This window comes from Muntiacus reevesi, chromosome 3, assembly GCF_963930625.1.
Source record: "Muntiacus reevesi chromosome 3, mMunRee1.1, whole genome shotgun sequence".
NCBI lineage: Eukaryota > Metazoa > Chordata > Mammalia > Artiodactyla > Cervidae > Muntiacus > Muntiacus reevesi.
The window spans coordinates 172,589,899-172,607,140 of record NC_089251.1 but is presented as its reverse complement, the minus strand read 5'-3'; the positions used below and the strand labels follow the sequence as shown (position 1 = coordinate 172,607,140).

General features: G+C 47.9%; 1 long non-coding RNA gene across 3 annotated transcripts; it reads right to left on the bottom strand.

Annotated features, from left to right (window-relative positions):
- Positions 1-6,343: 6,343 nt before the first annotated feature.
- LOC136163312 (uncharacterized) lies at positions 6,344-11,824 on the bottom strand. 3 transcript variants are annotated; one of them, XR_010662218.1, is made up of 6 exons: positions 11,572-11,824; positions 11,031-11,211; positions 10,151-10,413; positions 9,624-9,905; positions 8,777-8,957; positions 6,344-8,410 (listed from the first exon to the last, which is right to left on the bottom strand). It is a non-coding gene; the product is annotated as an uncharacterized lncRNA (long non-coding RNA). The 3 variants fall into 3 exon arrangements; XR_010662219.1 differs by lacking the exon at positions 11,031-11,211; XR_010662217.1 differs by lacking the exon at positions 11,572-11,824 and having other exon boundaries at positions 11,031-11,344.
- Positions 11,825-17,242: the final 5,418 nt, after the last annotated feature.

Sequence of the window (17,242 nt, the reverse complement as noted above, 5' to 3'; positions counted from 1 at the left end):
CTACCTGATCAGCTGTTTGGCTCCCTCGTGCCACTTCTGTCCTCCCTTTTTGGTGTCCTTTACAGTGGGAGACTGAAACCTCAGTGGGCAGATGGACTGCCTCCAAGAGCCTAAGGATTTTATCACCACATTTGATTGGGGACCCTCGGGTGGTCAAGTGGCCCCTTTCTTTCCAAATAGCAGTATGTGCATGTAGCACCAGAAAGGCATACTTGGAGTCAGTGTAAATGGCTATTCTTTTTCCTTTTCCCAACTCAAAAGCTTCAGTCAGGGCTATGAACCCAGCTAATTGGACTGAAGTACCTGGTGGCAGAGGTTAAGCCTCTATGATCTCAAAATTGGAGACTACTGCATACCCGGCTCTTCTTTTTCCATCCAAGACAAAGTTGCTTCCATCAGTGTACCAGATTTCCTCAGGATTGTTCAGAGGATCTTCCGACACTCCCTCTCAGGGTTTTGTCCAGTGGTCCAATTTTTCTAGACAGGAGTGAAAGGGGAAAGAGCCCTCGGGGATAGGCAGGAGGGTGGCTGGGTTAAGAACCTCACAAGGGAATATAGTGAGGTCTGGATTTTCCATCAGCATTACTTGATATCTGAGGATTCTTTAATCAGATATCCATAAATGGCCTCTCCCATTTAGGAGTTGTTTTACTTGGTGGCTGGTAAAAATAGTTAGTTCGCCCTCAAAGGAGTTTTAAAGCATTTTCTATCATGATTGCAATAGCTTCAAGACTTCAAAGGCAGGGGGGCCAGGCTTGGGCGGTCGGATCGAGTCTCTTGGAAAAGTAAGCTACAGGTTGGGGCTCAATCCCAACCTTTGAGTTAACACTCCCAAGGCTATTCCCTCTCTTTCATGGACATAAAGATGGAATGCTTTTTCTGGGTCTGGCAGCCTCAAGGCAGGTGCCTGAGTTAAGGCCTGTTTTAGTGTAGCCTCTGCCTTTTGAGGAGTTCCCCACATCAGTGGAATTGAATCATCGCATCCCTTCAAGCTTTCATATAAGGGCTGGGCAATTAGACCATAGTTGGGTATACAGAGTCTATAATACCCAGTTAACCCCAGGAAAGCTCGCAATTGTTTTCGAGTCGTGGGGGAGGGCAACTGGAGGATTCCTTGTACCGGATCAGAGGATAGCTTCCTAGACCCGTGTGTATTCTGAACTGCCAGGTAAGTGACCTTTGTCTCGACCATCTGTGCCTTAGCACACAATACTTTATATCCCCATTCTGGCAAAAAGTTTAGAACCTGAATTGCATGTTGTTGGGCACTTTTCTCAAGTGGAGAGCAGATTAGTAGGTCATCTATATATTGTAGTATTTTCCCATTAGGTCCCAGGTGCATATCTAGGAGATCCCGGCTAAGGGCCTGTCCAAACAAGTGGGGGCTATCTCTGAACCCCTGAGGTAATACTGTCCAAGTCATCTGTTGGTGTTTTTCTCCTGGGGCCTCCCACTCAAAGGCAAAAAGATATTGGGATTCTTTGGCCAGTGGTATGAAAAAAAAAATGCATCTTTGAGATCCAAGACTGTAAACTACTTGGCACTGGGTGGGATTTCTCCCAAGACTACATAGGGATTGGGTGTTGTGGGATGGAGGGGGACTATAGCTTCATTTATGATCCGGAGATCTTGAACCATTCACCAGGTTCCATCCTTTCTCTTTACTGAGAGGATTGGGGTGTTACATGGCGAACCGGTGGGGACCAATAGCCCACAAGCAAGGAATTTATTTATTAAAGGCTGTAGTCCCTCTCGAGCCTCTCTTTTGAGGGGATATTGTTTTCGGTTAAGAAACCGTGTGGGATTTCGGAAGACAATGATGACTCGTTCAGTCTGGTGGACTCGTCCAGGAATCGCCTGGTCCCACACCTGGGGGTTAATTTTGTCTTCCCATAGTTTTTGGTCCCTCTCTATTGGAGAAGGTGTAATGGGTTCTTCAGTAGTAACCAGGAACTGTAGGGCCCTAGGAGCTGAAAAGCTTCCCATCACAAAGGTGGTTCACAGTTTAGTTAGTATGTCTCTTCCCATTAAGGGAGTAGGACACTCAGGGACCACCAGAAACTGGTGGGAGAATATCTGTCCATCCCAGCAACAAAGAAGTGCTTGGGTGAATCTTTTAGTAGTTGCTTTTCCTGTAGCACCTAAAAATGGTACAGGTTTGGGAGGAGAAGGCTCTGGAGTAGGAGCTCAAGACACAGTAGGTAGCCCCTGTGTCAACCAAGAAATTCTCGGACCTACCTGGCACATCCAGTTGCACCCTTGGCTCCAGCCCCGTGATGGTTATCTGTGACAGGCGGGCTGGCTGGAGCGGGCTGCTTCAGTCCTCTTGAACCATCGTGAGGGAAGGCTTAGTGCTTGACCTTGAGGCTCTTGGGTCCTCAGGGCAGAGTGCTGCCCAATGTCCCAGTTGATGGCATTTGTGGCAAGCCGTTCTAGGAGATCTGTCATAGTTAGGACACTCTTTGGCCCAATGCCCCGCCGGTCTACAGATGAGGCATTTGCCTCGTGCCTTGTCCTTCAAGGAATCGGGGTGTGCCCCAGGGCTTCCCTGGAGGGTGGCCAGCACGTGGGCATGCCTTGTCTCTTTCCTTCTCTCCCTCTCCTGGGCCTTGGCCTCCTTCTCCTCTTCTCTGTTATAAAATGTATTGGTGACTGTCTGGATCATCTCATCTAAAGGGGCAGCAGAGTCCTGCTGCTGCAGCTGTTGTAACTAAATGCTGATATCTGATGCACATTGGGACAGGAATTTGTTCTTTAAAATCACCTGTCCCTTGTAAGCATCTAAGTCCAAATGGTAAACTTTTGGAGGGCCTCTTTTAGCCTTTCCAGAAAGGCAATGGGGTTCTCATTGGGCTCCTGAGTTATTGCTGAGACTCAGGCATAGCTAATTACTTTTTGTTGAGCTGTTTTTAGTCCTGTCTTCACACAGATTAGAAAATGATCTCCTTCCCAGATGTGTTCAGGGTCATCCAGTTAACAAGGATGCATTTCAAGGACGTCTGCCGGGAAGTCGATCGGTTATTTCCCATCTGAAATACAGTCATGTTAGGGAGGAAAAGGAAAAAAAAAAAAAAAAAAAACAACTAATAGGCTTTCTAAAGTTTATCCTACCCAGTACTGTTGCAACCTGAGAGCCAGGCATCCCCGGTTAGGGTGCAGATCCCCGGGCAGGTCGAGGCATGACGGCCTCCTGGGACCCATGGGACTGGCGGATCCCTGAGCAGTTTGAGGCATGACAACCTTTCAAGGACCGGATCCCTAGGCAGGTCAAGGTGTGATGACCTCCTGGGACCCCCAGGCTGGAGTTTGGGCGTTCTGAAGGTCTCCAGCGTGACCAGTGCTTGGTAGGATTAAGGGGTTGGATGTTATATAGTACTTCCCTCCCAAGGCCAGCTATTTTCTGGTTATCCCTCTAGAAGATTGTAGAGGCAACATTGTGGGCCCGGATGGGGATGAGGAGAGGAGCATGAAACCGGGGAGGAGGGGGTAAGGGGGGGGAGACAGAGCAGAACCTTTGCAAGAATGACATAGCAGGAGGGTATAACATAAACCGATTAAAATCAATTGGGTCCAAGATGACAAGTCAAATTCAAGTAAACCTTAATCCCCAATCTGTAAGCCAAAAGACAAACCCAGAAGTGGCAGGGCAACTCTAAGGCACTGTTGAGAGATGGAGGAGTGGGTGGTTCCCCAGTGGCTGGGATGATGTTTCCACTCATTAGGGTATGAATTAACCCCGCTGGAAAAACCTACCCAGGCCACATTCCATGGCCTGTACCCTGTAGAATGGCGCTTCCCTCTGAATCCTAACAAATCCACCTCACTACTACCTATAGCTCTGTCTCTCACTGGATTTTTGCAATGAGACATCAGAGCCTAAGCTTCATTAGGTCCTGAAGCCAGGCATCCTGGGTTTTGGTCGGGCTTGAGTCCCGGGAGAAAGAGCTGAAGGAACGGAGGAAAAAGCAGTGGGAAAAACGTACCAAGGAATCCCCTTCATAACCTGCTAGGAAATTTGCTAAATATCTGACTGGTGCTCAGTTTTCATTGGTCTGATCTTCGACACAAAGAGTAAGGACAGAAGAACCCCCACCGGCTTTTGTAACAGCTACTGGGGCCCAGCAGATAGTGCCTTTGGCACATACCAAAGAGTAGCCTCTCCAGAGTCCCTCAACTGCACCCACTGCCGCCCGCCTGTTCGCAGGGGATTCGAGGAAACAAGAAACGAGAGATTGTAAAGGAGTTAAGATTTTGTTAGGCATATGTCCCTCCAGCCATAGGAGCGAGGACCTCCTACCTTAACCAGAGGTCTTCTGGAATCTGAGGCTGAGCCGCGTGGGCTTTCTGCTGAGTTCGTTTTTCGCGGCCCGGTTTCCAGCACGTCGGGCCTTCCTCTGCGCTGGGTTTTCTTCGCCTTCTGCTTCTATCGCGGGAGCTTCGCTGAGTTGGGCTCCTGCTGCGCTTGGCCTCTTCCGCGTGGAGGTTGTTTCAGCAAGGTTAAACCCGAGTCACGGCACCATAGATGTCAGGCGACTGTATGCTCCTCGATTCTCTGTCTCGTCACAACAAAGATTTGGAGTGACGGACATTAAAGCCCCCTCGGCGTGTTACAGCTCTCGGGTCTTGGACAGACCATGTTATAGCTCATGGTCTTGAATGGACCGTGTTACAGCTCTTAGGTAAATCAGTGTTACAGTTCCATGTTACAGCTCTATTTTATTTAGAAGATAGCAGGAAAATCCATCTTCGAGGTGTGAGGGCATGTTGACCCAAAGACACAAAGAGAAGAGCGCCCCAGCGCGTGGGAAGGAGAGAGCTAGCTATGACTCCTCTTTTTATATGTTTTTCTCTCCCTGGGCCTGTCCTATGTAAATTGGGCCAGCTAGGAGTGCTGTTTGTTTTACCTGAGGTTCTCATTCCAGTCCTCGACCTTCCTTTGTTCTATTTTCATGGGCTTTCCCCTTCCAGGTCTTTTAGCCACCGCCATTCTGGACTCCTTTTCCCTATTCTAACTACCTAACAGTTCCACACAGAAGACGTCCGTCTACATCCACTGCCATCCAGAAACTTTCCCCTCACAGCCTTTTCCCTTCACTGTCTTCCTCCTCTCTGGGTCCCCCGGGGAGTCCCCCTCTGGGCCCTCTGCATGTGTATACTGTCCACTCCCCTTCTGTCCCAGACTCACCTGTCTGTCCACAGTCACACCCACACGCACACACACACACACATCAAACACCTAACATCCTGCCATAGTAATGAGTTGTAGTTACTCCCCTCACACCCAACATACTCTCCCCAGGGGTCGCTCACTCTCTTCACTTACCTTCCTCATCACACATAAGTGTCACCGCCACACACACTCCTCTCAGGCATTACCTCCTTTCTATCACACACACACACACACACACACACACACACACACACACACACAAACACACTCATACTCTGATGAGTCCTTCCCAAAGACAGGGGGCTCTGCAGCAGTCTCAGAGCCCACACACAGCTCGGGGTAGTTCTGGGAAGAGGCTGGCTGTCAGGACTCTGCCCCCAGGCTGGTCCAGGAAGTTTAGGTCTCTACCAGTCAATCTTAAACTAAGTCAACCCTGAATATTCATTGGAAGGACTGACACTGAAGCTGAAGCTCCAATACTTTGGCCACTTGATGCAAAGAACCGACTCATTGCAAAAGACCTTGATGTTGGGAAAGATTGAGGGTGGGGCAAAAGAAGATAAAATGGCTGGATAGCATCACTGACTCAAGGGACATGAGTTTGAGCAAACTCCAGAAGATAGCAGAGGACAGGGAAGCCTGGCATGCTGCAGTCCAAGGGGTCACAAAGAGTCGGACATGACTTAGTGACTCAACAACAACCTGGATCCTACCCGAAACAGTGCCTTCTCTTTTTTAATGCTCCAGCTCCATACCTAAAGGAACTCACCAAATCCACTCCTACTAGCGTACAGCCCTGAGACCCCATGAACAGTCATATTCATGTACTAATCAACCTAAAATTAATTTTTGTATATTGTGTCAAATAGAAATTCCTTTCTATTTACATCATTAACCAGTTATCCCTTTCTTATGTACTGATCAGTATACCCTTCACTGGTATTTCTTGCCACATGTACTAGATGTCAAGTGTCTAGACATCCTTGGGTCTATTTCTTTGCTCTTTTCTAAAACTGGTCTCCTGTCTGCATTATGACTCACCAACTACCTTTGGTGTTGGAAATACAGCTCAAGCCAATGCGGACTGGGTTGGAAGTGAAGTCCATTCATAAAAAATTACCATACCCGACAGCTTAAAACAATCAAAATTTATTCTTTGGCAGCTGTGGAAAATAGAAGTCTGAAATAATTTGTGTCCTTGATATACAGGAGTTTTAATAAAAACTTGTGATTCTCATCAGAAAAGAAAATGTACAGCATCTTCATAATTGAATTAACTGATTTTATTCCGGAAGGAGAAAACTTCCAATATGTCTAGATATAGTGAAAACTGCGATATTAATTTATTGTTGAAATATGACACCCCTACAGTTGAGTGCACAAATCTCAATAAGTGGTCAGTCAGTCAGTTCAGTCACTCAGTCATGTCCAACTCTTTGTGACCCCGTGGACCGCAGCACTCCAGGCCTCCCTGTCCATCACCAACTCCCATAGTTTACTCAAACTCATGTCCATTGAGTTGGTGATGCCATCCAACCATCTCATCCTCTGTCGTCCCCTTCTCCTCCTGCCCTCAATCTTTCCCAGCATCAGGGTCTTTTCCAATGAGTCAACTCTTCGCATCAGGTGGCCAAAGTATTAGAGTTTCGGACTCAGTATCAGTCCTTCCAGTGAACATCCAGGACTGATCTCCTTTAGGATGGATTGGTTGGATCTCCTTGCAGTCCAAGTGACTCTCAAGAGTCTTCTCCAACACCACAGTTCAAGAGCATCAATTCTTCAGTGCGCAGCTTTCTTTATAGTCCAACTCTCACATCCATACATGACCACTGGAAAAACCATAGCCTTGATTAGACGGACCTTTGTTGACAAAGTAATGTCTCTGCTTTTTAACATGCTGTCTAGGTTGGTCATAACTTTTCTTCCAAGGAGCAAGCGTCTTTTTATTTTATGGCTGCAGTCATCATCTGCAGTGATTTTGGAGCCCCCCAAAATAAAGTCTGCCACTGTTTCCACTATTTCTCCATCTATTTGCCATGAAATGATGGGACCACATGCTGTGATCTTAGTTTTCTGAATGTTGAGCTTTAAGCCAACATTTTCACTCTCCTCTTTCACTTTCATCAAGAGGCTCTTCAGTTCTTCTTCATTTTCTTCCATAAGGGTGGTGTCATCTGCATATCTGACGTTATTGATATTTCTCCCAGCAATCTTGGTTGAGCTGCGGCTGCTTGGCACTGAAGCAGCTGTGAATAGGTACTCCACGTCCAAGGTCAGGAGCACTGGCTGCGCTTTGCTGGACCGGCCATGTGGAGGTACCCCACGTCCAAGGTCAGAGAAACCCCAGTAAGATGGTAGGTACTGGAGCAGCTGTGAGAAGATAGCCCTGTCCATCACCAACTCCCGGACCATCTCATCCTCTGTCCTTATTAAGGAATGTAGAAAAAAAGTTTGTTCTTTCCTCCTCCTTGAGAATTCCAGACCCCTATCTCCTCCTTGAGAGCGCCAGACCCCTTTCTCCTCCTCAGGGTCCCTGGAATTCTTTTCAACCTGCCTAGGAATTGACTCTCTCAGCTTGCAGATGGACATCTCATCCCCATGTCTTCACATGGCCCTCCATGTAACATACCAGGTCTGTTCCATTTTCTTATAAGGATACCAATCAGATTGGATTAGGGATAGACCCTAATGGCCTCATTTTAACCTTATTATTTCTATAAAGGCCTTGTCAATAAATATGGTCATATTCTGAGGTCCTGGGGGGTTTAGGGTTTTAACACATGAATTCAGGGAAATACAATTCTGGCCATAAAAGCATGAAGTAACTGTTCATAAAAGTGAGAACACATAAAGTATATCTCATTAAACCACATATATTTATTCCTAACTCATTTTCCTCTTAATGGAATTTAAAAGTGCCAACAAACACTCCAATTCCACCTAAAATGGAGGAAACTCATAGAAAAGCATCAGGTAAAGCCGATATCCTTAACTGATTAGGAGCAAATATCTTATTTAGCAAATTGTTCAAAATGACTAAGTCAATACATAGGAAGGGCCCATCAACAGCTGTGGAAAGTCAGGAGTTCTCTAGCTTTTTGGTAAACACAACTCCGAGTAGAGGAGAATATACTAGACTGGCAGCAGTCAGTAAGGATCAGATTCTTCATCCAAGGGCTCATCTAACATTTCCACCTTCTCATGGTCAATGGAAGAAACATCAGATGATGGAACGAAGATCTGTTAGAACATTAGGTAAACTGTTGAACTGAATCACGGTATTGTCAGAAAAGAAACATTTTTTTTCCTCAAAGAACTGGGGAAGCCCTGGGTGTGATCTCAACAAGACAACACTCCACCCCAGACTTAAAGTTTAGACCCAGCCTCTCCCCTCCCTGTCACAGAATTAGATACTTGGTTTCCCTCTGCTCACTGCACTATCTTACTGCCTACATAGCCTCTTCTACCCCAATAACAGAGTAATTTCAGACCTACCGGGAAGTGTGGGGGCCCAAGACTAAGAAAGAGCATCCTCCTAGGTACCAGTAGAGAGGGGTTTGGGTGAGACCCGTGGCTCACTTCTCTGAAGTCCTGACCAGAACAAACCTGCCCAGGAACCAGAGGCCAGCCTGATTTTCACTTTCCGTGGTCCCTGATTTCTTCATACATTTCTTGACGATGATGACAATTAGGCAGATGAAGATGAAGATGAAGATCAATGGGAAGATGCATTTATTTAACAGGATAGATGCAGGCTGGTGGTTATTTGGGGCCTTTGTGAGTGGTTCTAAAACAAACAAAAAGGCACAAGCCTTGTCACACCTAAGAGTCCACCTTCCTCAGCATCTACTGTCCCCAGACAGCACCTGTCCACCTACATAGATGCTGACTCGTTACGTGAAGCCATTGGGGCAGAAAGATGAATGGAGTTGGGCTCTGTCCTCATAACAGAGCTTCTATTTCTTCTGAGGGAGAGAGCAAATGTTTATTTGATAATCTTGCAGGTGGACACGTTTACTGTGGGGAGTCCTTTTTAGGGACAACACAGCTGGGGAGGTGCTTAATTCGGTCTGGGGAGGGGTGAGGGCTTCTCTAAGTGACATTTGAGCTGGTTAAAGGAACAGGACATCAGGAAGGAGAGAAGGTCTGGAAACACAATATGTGTATAAATCTGGGGACCATTTAGCAGGGCTGCGGAACTGGGTCATTGGTTAATGAGGAAGGGGGCTCCTGTGCTAAGGGAGGTGGGCTTGCAAAGGAGGATGTTGGGAAAACCTATGCAATGCCCATCACTGACTCTCCAGACAAGAAGTCCACCAAAAGATCAGTCACTCCACCCAGCTATCACATTTTCAATTGCACAAACGTATGTGTTCATATCCACACATGAAGGCACTAGACCTTTGAAGAGAGCTATCACCTCCCCCACCTCCCCCACCCCCCACTCAGTTACCTGTGGGCTCTGGGAGCAGCATGTTCTCCCAGTGTTCCAGGAATTCCCTAAGCCAATAACTGCAGTCTCCCACTGAGATCTTCCTGAAATAATCTGATGGTTCCTGGTTGTTCTCCCACTCCTCCTTGAGGCCTATGGCTCCAGGATCGATGACTGTCCAGGTTATGCTCATGGTGTCAAGGAAGAGGGCTGTCCATCCATTGATGCTGAAGAGCAAGGATGCACCAGAACATTGCTCAGCTTCACACTGACAACACAGCCTGACCTGCAGGGAGGGAGGACCTGCGCCCCTCACACAGTGAATCTTTCTGGACTGTCCACAGTCCATCCTTCCCAGTCACTCTTGTGTGTCTGCAGATCTAGGGGCCGTGATCTTCCGACCATGATCTCCCCCTCTTACCCATCAGGTCCAGCGGGTCTCTAAGCCTGGATCGTGTTCAGTCTTTTCACAGGAAGGACCTCCCTGCCTGCACTCCGCCCCTACCCCTCCCTTGCTGTCTCCAGCTCCCCACCCCTCCCATACTTACCCCTCATCTCCTTTTTGTCCAGTTTGATGACAGGCAGGACTATCCTGATCTCTCTTACTGCTTCTCCCACCGTCGGGCTCAATTCAGTCCACGCTTTGGTGTCGTTTACCTCCTCCCCCACAAACCCAAAGGTTTGACCTTGTTGCTGTCACTGTCATACTGGAGGAAAGGCTTTGTGTCCATGGAGCTCTGGACTTGACACCAGGGCTGGCCAGATCTGGACTGAGATTTGACAGCGAGGTCGAGGCACAGAGAGTGGGCATCTGTGAGAGAAAACCACAGGTGCGTCTGGGAGATTCCCCTCCAGGGCCTGGTTGCAGAGGGAGGGATCTCTCTCCCAGACCCCCTCCTCTGCTGCATCCTCAGTCCTGCCTCATCTTCAACTGTCTGAGCTTTAATCTCTTGGATGCCACTGTGGATCCCTTGGGTCCAATACTGTTAGCAGGAGGATTTATCTGACACATTTTTTACCATCATGTACCAACTTCTGAGGCAGCAAAAACAGAAGACAATGTCTGCCTTCTAGTGGCTTAAAAATCCATCTGAACAAACAGGACTTTCAACAGGAGTGGGAAAAAAAGACCATAGAACACAGGCTATGTTCATAATGGGCCCCTAATCATCAGGAAAGTTTTTACTGCAGTGGGAGGTGGAGTTGGCAGAAGAGGAAAAAGTGTTCCAGGAGCACAGACCCAGGCACCCTGTCTTGGGCTGGAGTCCCGGCACACTGTGTGTCACCTCCTGGGCAGCCAGTCCAGCTAAACCACACCTGACCATCCTAAGAGCTGGAAGACAGGCGTCCACCAGGGTGGAGCCCCTTCCTTTCCCCTCCCCTCCTCTCCACTCCCCCTGCCAGAGCCCCAGATCCCAGGACACTCACTGCCCAGAGTCTTCCTGGGTTCTATCAGCTGTAGTATCAGCAAAAGTTGGCCAGTGGTGTGAGCTAGAGACATTCTTTTCAGCAGTTTTAGAAAAGTAAGGGGCAAATCATAGCCTGGAGTGTGTCTACACCTCCGCCTCCGCCCACCACCCAAAGTCTTCAGTCTGAGACTGAGGAAGTCCTGTTGAAAAACAATGCAAAGAATAATTATACCGAGGAAGTATCTTGCAAGTATTCAAATGTAATTCCTCATTAAAAAGAGCAACAACAACCACAAAAAACAGCAGTGACATGAAAAGCAAAATTCACTTTAAATACCCACCCTCAAAAACCCCTTAGCTTTTGTGAACAAAATGCTCTGGGTTATGTTGGCTTCTCCCCTCCTTCTGACAACAGCTCCCCCCACCCCACCCCCGCCTCCCAGTTGCCTCTTTTGCTTCTTTTTCCATCTTCTGCTCAGTCATCCTTCATTTTTTCCCTTACTTCCTTCTCTATCCTAACCTGGCGGACTTTGTCTTCAGTGATCAAGATTCACTCTCACCCAATGCACCCCGGTGTTAATCCGACTGGCCGCAGGCGACCGCACGTGGTCTGCAATGGAAGGCGTGTGTATAAGAGTCGTGTTGGAGCCAAGAATAAAGAGAGGCCTGACAGTAATTAAAATAGCTTCTGAAGGAGTCTTTTGGCCCTAAAGAAGAAAACAACAGTCTCAAAGGCCCTTGCTGAATCATCTAACTTTGGAGAAAACAAAACAGAACTTTAGTTCCCCGCTGATGCTCCAGGCTGGTTGCATCTATCTGGGACTTATCACCCCCTGCCCAGAAATCTTCCACCCCCCTACACCTGCCCAGAAGACTTATCACCCCCTGCCCAACTACAAATGCAATCTCAGCTAAAGAATACTCAAAATATCCGGCCTGATTAACGTTTCCCTTATCGCTTTCACAAACCTCCCTATAAATATGGAGCCTCCCTGATCCCTCTTGGCGCTCAGCCTGGTCTTTGGCCGACTGTCACCCCTCCTTGCCTGAATAAAGGTAACCTACTTCTGTTGAGGTTGTCTTTCCTTTTCTCCCTTGGCTCGAACTATATCTTACAGCTTCTTGGCATGCTGCCAACTTGACAGCTAGGCTACAGGTTACTTTAGGAGCGTTCTTTTTATTCTCTGCTTCCACAATAAATGTAGCAGAATCATCAAATCTATTTAATCCCAATAGGTGGAAAAAAGGTGAAATGTACCAAGTTCCCTCCTTGAACAAAACGAAAGCTGAAGAATTTGTGGTTTTTGCAATAGCAAGATACTGACTTAAGTATTAGTATTAGGAAATAAAATGACTAAAAGAGACACTCACATAATATTTTCTTCTGCTGAAAATACTCTGAAGTTGTTTCTCTGAACACAGAAAGAATCCCTGAGGCCTGTAATAGAAGACGATATTTTTCTCGCATTATCATCATTTGCAACAACGAGATCGCCATACAGAGGAGAGTCTGATTCTTCACAAACTAGAAGAAGACGGAAAGTGTCCTATGTGTGGAGGTCTCTTGTTCAAGTAGCTGAACATTTCATTGCAGGGATTCCATCACTTAGCACCAAGAGAAAGAGGTAAAATAGATTGGGGGGGGGGAAGGGAGACTGAGGAGTCTGTTCACCAGATATGACTAGAGACCTGAGACAACACAGCTATTGCGTCATCATAACAGGAAGGCAGGCTCAGAACTCCTGGTTCTGACTTCTCGGCTATAAAGTAAACAGAAGGGGAACAAAGGCGGCCAAAAATGCTTAGTCATAGGCAGCAGAGCCCCTGTAAGGGGCATTCTGGAAACACTGTCTCCTGCAGAAAAGAAAGAGACCTTGACCCCGGAGACTGAGGAAATCCTGTCACATTCCTGCGGCTGCCCCTCCCCAGCCCCCTCCAGCCCCGTCCTCACTGAGGGGCTCCTCTGTCCTTCCCTCCCACCCCCACCCCAGGCCCCGCAGCTTCTTGTCACCTCCTCCTTCTGTTAGGGGAAGCACATTGATTGAAACCGCCCACCCTGGCCAGGCACCATAGTAACCATTTGCATGAGTTGCTTTTTGACAGGAGATCCTGATAAGGAACTAATAAGCCACCACCAACTGGAAGAGTTCAGGAAAGGTCAAAAGGAGACACCCCGTGTCCGTCCACTTCCCAGAATCCCTCTCACTAGCATCCATCTTAGCTGAGCGATGCGCGCGCCACCAAGAAAGACTCTGAATTAGAATGATTGGCCAAACACCACCTGGAAACTAATCCCATCACCATAAAACCCGAGACTGTGAGCCACCTGGCAGAGCAGTTCTCCTGGGTTCCCTTACCTACTGCTCTCCACCCAGGTGCCCTTCCCAATAAAATCTCTTGCTTTGTCAGCACATGTGTCTCCTCAGAAAATCCTTTTCTGAGTGTTAGACAACAGCCCAGTTTCGGGCCCTGGAAGGGGTCCCCCTTCCTGCAACACTTCCTTCCTGCATCACAGAGTCACCCCAGGCCCTGATACGCCCTGCTCAGGCTCAGGACTGGAGCCAGTGAGGAATCAACCTGCTCCCTTTACTCAGGTCCGGATCCTCCCCGAGGGGGGCCTAAAGGACCAGGGAGCAGGTCCCCGGAGGAGGGGCCTTGCCTCCTGACAGCCTTGGGGGGCTGCAGGCAAACCTCCTTCCTTCGCTCCCCTCCAGCCTCTGAGCCAGCAGCACACACAGCTCTCAGGACCAGGGTCCCTGCCCCCATCTCTTCCTGGTCCCGCCCAGCTGGGCATCTCCACCCCAGCTCAGGCCCACCACCCCCAGGCACCTCTGCTCAAGGCAGGGCCGCTCAGTGATGGAGGCTCTGGGTCCCCAGGAGGCTGATGACGTGCCGGCCACAGGCTGAGTGAGAACTGCTGCTGCTCCAGGAGCTCAGGCCTGGCCTCGCCCCTCCCCACAGTCTCTGCTGTGGGGCTCCTGCCTTGCATGCTTGACCCAAGCCACTTCCTGTGAGAACAGGCCTTTGGAGCTGGGTCTGCAAAGGCCTTCCCACCCCTTCCTCCTGGGATGAGCACCCAGCCCCTCTCATCTTGGCCCTGGGTGGGTCCCCTCCCCGCTGACACATCATGTGGAGCCCCCATGCTGCTCTCAGCCCCGGGAGTCCTGCCCTCGCCCTGAGCACCTGCTGTCCTTACACCACCCACCCTGGGCCCTGCCAGCCCGCGGTCTGTGCTCAGTCAGGGGACGTGGCTAAACCCTTTCAGCATCAATAGGCCCTCAGCCTAGTGCGGGCCCCTCCCTTTTCACAATGTCACCTGACAGTGGGGAGCTCTCAGAACTCAGGGCTGAGCTTGTCCGAGTTCTGCTCTCAGGTGATATGGGTTCTTATCCACTGGCTCATTTCCAGGATGAGGAGGTTCAGTGAGGGGCAGGGTTGGCTGGGATTCACCTTCCCCTCCTCACACCAGGCCTTGTGCCCCTGCCTTCCCTCTGGATTCTGCCTTCAGTACCTGTTCTTTTAAATGATCCAGGCTAGGATGATAAGGAGTTGGTGATGGACAGGGAGGCCTGGCATGCTGTGATTCATGGGGTCACAAAGAGTTGGACACGACTGAGTGACTGAACTGACTGAACTGAGGGTGATAATGCCGTAACTGGCGGGAAGCCCGACGGTGATCCCTGTGGTGAGATCGATGGCTGTGGCCCTGGGCTGGACTGTAGGGGAAACTGTGGTCGGTGATGCTGCAAGGAGAGTAAGAGTGACGCCCTTGTCCAGAGCCCAAACTCAGCAGATGCATCCTCAGCCCCCCTGACCCAGGTACCCCTACTGTGCAGACAGTTTACACCTATCACATGGAGGTCTCTGTGAGAGATCCTCAGGCGAGATGGGGGGAAAGGAGGAGCCCAGTCCTCATGGGGCTCTGACAGCTAATGGGGAGCAAGGTTTCCAACACTGCCACTCAGTCCTACTGTGACATCAGAGACGGTGACATGAGGATGGAGTCCTCATGTCCTCATGACAGCAGAGGTGGTATTGACAGATTTCCAGAAGTAAGATTGGTGATATTGAGAAGAAGATTCTGGAAAGAGGGTACAGTGAGAAATAAATCCCAGAAATCAAAAAGATGTCTACAGATTTGGGATCCCTGCGCTGGGAAAATCCCTGGAGAAGGAAAGGGAAACCCACTCCAGTATTCTTGCCTGGAAAATTCCATGGACAGAGGAGCTGGCAGGGTACAGTCCATGAGGACAGAAAGAGTTGGACACACACAGAGTGTGCACACACAGACACACCATATGCCATACATAGGTCATTGATGCTTATCCATTTTAAATAGAGCAGTGTGTACATGACCTTCCCAAACTCCCTAACTATTCCTTTCCACATCCTTTCCCCCCAGCAACTGTAAGTACCTTCTTTAAATATGGGAGTCTGTTTCTGAGAATGCAAAACATCCTTATTTCTGATATAAAGAAAGTTTTACGGGTCTGGATAGAAGATCCAACCAGCAACAATATTTTCTGAACCCAAAGCCTAGTCAAGATCAAAGCCCTAAATCTCTTCATTGCTATGAAGGCTGAGAGAGGTGAAGAAACTGCAGAAGAAAAATTTGAAGATAGCAGAGGGTGGTTCATGAAGTTTAAGGAAAGAAGTCATCTCCATAAAACAAAGTGCAGAGTTTAATTCAAGACCTGACACAGAAGCTGCCGCAAGTTATCCAAGAGATATAGCTGAGATAATCTATGAAGGTGACCACACTGAGTTAGACATTTGCAGTATAGACAAAAGAGCCATCTATTGGAAGAAGATGCCCACCAGGACTTTGATACCTGGAGAGGAGTAGTCAATGCCTGGCTTCAAAGATTCCAAGAACAAGCTGATTGTCTTGATAAGGACTAATGCAGCAGATTACTGGAAGTCGATGGTCACTTATCACTTGGAAAATTCTAAGGCCCTTTAGAATTAGGCAGATTCTGTTCTGCCTGTTCTCCCTAAATGAAACAATGACTCCTGGATGGCAGCCTATCTGTTAGCGACATTGGTGGCAAAAAATTTCAAGTTCACGATGGAGGTCTACTGCTCAGAAAGATTCCTTTCAAAATACTACTGCTGATTGACAAAGCATCCAAGAATCTGATGAGGAAGTACAATGAGATCCATGTTATTTTCATGGATGCCAACACAACATCTGTTCTGAAGCACATGGATCAAGGAGTAATTATGATGTTCAAGTCATAATATTTAGGAAATACATTTTAAGGTTATAGCTGCATAGATAGTTATTCCTCTGTTGGATTCGGTGAAGTCAACTGAAAACTTTCCAGACTGAATTCATTATTTCAAAAAAGGATATAGTCTTTTTATAAAAAATTTTATATTCAGTTCTTTGGCTTCCCAGGTCTTAGTTGAGGCACGCAGGATCTTTGTTGGGTCATACACGATCCTTCATCGAAGCACAGACACTATAGTTGTGTTGCCTGGACTCAGTAGTTGAGACATATGGGCTTAATTGCTTGGCAACATGTGGGATCTTACTTCCCTGAAGAGGGACCAAGCCAACATTCTTTGCATTGCAAGGTGTATTCTTCATCCCTGGAGCAACAGGTAAAGCCCTTTACAGTGGATTCATGATTCTAGATTCCACTGAAAACAGTGAATCAAGGGAATAGGTTGAAATATCAAAATTAATGCAGGTTTGGGAGAAGTAGATTCCTACTTTCACAGATGACTTTGAGGGGTTCAAGAATTCGCTGGAGGAAGTAACTGCAGATGTAGTGGAAATAAGAAGGGAGCTAGAGTTAGACGTAGAGCCAGAAGATGTGGCTGAATTGCTGAAATTACATTATAAAGCTGAAGTGAATGAGAGTTCATTCTCATGCATGAGCAAAGAAAGTGGTTTTTTGAGACAAAAGCTACTCTTGGTGAAGAAGTTATGAAGACTGTTGAAATGACAACAAAGGATTTAGAACATAACATAAACTTGGTTGAAAAAAGCAGCAGCAGACCGCAGAGGATTAACTCCAGTTTTGAAAGATCTACTGTGGGTAAAAACGCTGTTAAAGAGCACTGCATGCTCCAGAGAAATCTGTGAAAAGAAGAATCAGACGATGTGGCAAATTTCACTGTTGTCTTCTTTTCAGACATTGCCCTGCCCACCCCAACCTTCAGCAACCACCATCCTGATCAGTCAGCAGATCTAGACACTGAGACAAGACCCTCCACCGGTAA